This window comes from Corapipo altera, unplaced genomic scaffold, assembly GCF_003945725.1.
Source record: "Corapipo altera isolate COAL_440 unplaced genomic scaffold, ASM394572v1 22b, whole genome shotgun sequence".
NCBI classification, from domain to species: domain Eukaryota; kingdom Metazoa; phylum Chordata; class Aves; order Passeriformes; family Pipridae; genus Corapipo; species Corapipo altera.
The window spans coordinates 20,142,205-20,144,758 of record NW_020884876.1 but is presented as its reverse complement, the minus strand read 5'-3'; positions in this window follow the sequence as shown (position 1 = coordinate 20,144,758).

Below are 2,554 nucleotides of genomic sequence, written 5' to 3'. Positions count from 1 at the left end.
ACATCAGGGACCATGGCCAGGATGAGATCTGTGCACCACAGGTGGAAACTAAGATTTGCTCAATCCCACAGTGTGGACCATAACTGATTAAAGGTATCACATTTTTTCCTGTTGCTGTTTTTTCAAGTCCTGGAGTAAAAAGCACCGTTAGCACCAGCAATCTTGGGAACTGGGCATCTCTGCTGGCCATGAATGATGCAGATCCCATCTCCAGGGGGCTTTGCTTCTTTTGTCTGCCTACAGAGAAACTCACTGTAGGCTTATGCTTGTTTGTCTTCCTGTTCTCAAGGGGTCACTCTTACAGATGACACTTTGAAAACAAGACTCAGTGATAGTCTCTTCTGTCAGTGAGGGATGGTGCTTGAAGCTCTGGTCAGCCTAAAGTTTCCCTTTGTGCCATCGGGGTTGCTCTGAGCCATGAGCTCTGTTGCTGTGACAGTGTTCTGGAAAACAGTACGTTGGAAGACATAGGGCTGGCCAGAGCACAGAATCACAAAATATGCTGAATTGGAAGGGACCCACAAGGATCATTGAGTTCAACCCTTAACCCTGTACAGGACATGTGGTCATGTCTTAGCAGGCACTGTGTACAGCTTTCCACTCAAGAGGGCTTCTTTTCTGCGAGTTTTTTTGGACACTTAGAAAATACCTGAAGTAGACAATGATGCATACTCTACTGGAGAAACCACGAGACTTTATAGCCATGCAAAAAGCCACCAAGCTTACTCTCAGACCTTACAGAATAATTTTTTTATAAAAACTTGAGGTTGTTCAATTTTCCCCTGAAATCTCTGGACATTAACATGGTGACTTTATTAGGAAAAAAAAGAAAAAGCTTTCATTATCCCAAAATCCGAAGACCTCTGCCATGGGAAAGGTTTTCCTACCTGGGGTGACTGTCTCAGGACAATTCACTCAGTCCAGTATTGTCCCAGTGTAAACACAGCATGAATTTTAAATCTAGCTTTCCTTCCCTAAGCTGCCTCTGACTCTTCACTAAGAAGGCATCTGAGAAAGTTATGGCACTCTTATTGAGAAGAGTAGAGGCTCTTTTTAAAGTTTCAGGTATGAAATTCAGATACTTGAATTCGAGGAAGTTTACCATCCTCCAGGATTGGCCAGCCATACAGCCACAACTTCATCTGGGCTGGTTAGAGCTGGATTCTTTCATCCAGGCCTTCTAAAATAGCGAAAATGTCAGAAATTTGGGCCACTCATTTTCCCAGCTCATTTTTCTCTCCCACAGATGAGATGATCTGTGCTAGAAGAGAGATTTCTGTCATGATGAAGGCATTTCTGAGAGATAATTTACTTGTATGAACTGGGTGCACTGACACTAGGATCCTGCATGGAAAAAGACACAGTAAATTGATTGCGAGGGGTTTGTTTGAAAGAAGAAAGGGGAGGTTGTTAAGCAGATGTCTTCGTGGCAATATGGCAAAATAAGTGGAGGAGTTCCCATATTTTTCTGTGGTTTTGCTAAATCTGGGGTCTCTGGATCATTTTAATAACTGATCAAAAGAGAGAGCATGAGCAGACAGCCATAACTGCAGAAGACCAGCCAGCCAGGATGTTTGCAAGCAACAAGGTTTGCAAGCTGTGCTACTGCCTAAATTCCCTGAAGGAGAAGAATTTACTGGGATGATTGGTTCCTGAGAAGGATTTTTTTTCTTTGATAAGTACTGTGCATATATCCAGTTTCTGTTTTTCTGTTTGGGCCTTGGACTCTCCATTATGCCAGCCTATTTGCCTTTTTAATCCACTATTTTCTCCTGAAATGCTTTGTTGTACTAAAGGAGTGGTGACTTAAGCAAGGAACTGAGCTAAGGCCCTGACCCAAGCAGAGGGAGAACTGTTTTGTTTTAGTTTTTTCTAGTTTCTAAGATTTTAGATGCTCAAAACTACACACCACAGAGCAACTGCCAGGATAAGAGAAGACAGTCCTTTTCCAGCCTGCCCTAAAGCATTGCTAAGACACTACAGTGCACAAAACCTCATCCTGTTCCCTTTTAATGATGCCCAGCCTCCCACGCCAACAGAGGTTTGGGATTTTCCTGAGATGCTGCCTGCAGTTTTTGCACAGTGGGGTCAAATTCTGATTTCAGTTGCAGCAAACTCTTCTTCCTTCCACAGCATCCCCTTGGGATGAGCTTCATCATGTCCTTGTCTGGCAAGCTTGATGAGTGAACGCTCTGGCTCCCGGTACCTTCTAGCTGGGACCAGCACCGTCCTAAAGGCTAGCGTCTGCCTGGGTGCTTGCGTAGGACCCTATGGGGTCTGTGCGGGGATGCTGGGTATGCGGGTGGCTGCATCCCCCCGGGGGCTGATACCCACTCGCTCACCCTGAGACGGTGCAGGTCTGCGTGAGCGCTGCTGGGAGGGGTGGTGATGGTGGCGGGGATGTGGCGGGGATGTCGCTGGGAGTCGCGGGTGCCCCTGCGGGGCGCGGGCTCGCTTTGTGCGAGGCGAGGACGCGCGGGGGCCCCGGAGACACCGCGCCGCTCCCGCCCGGGCCGCTGCCCACGCCGTGCCCCGAGGGCGGGCCGGGGGGCGG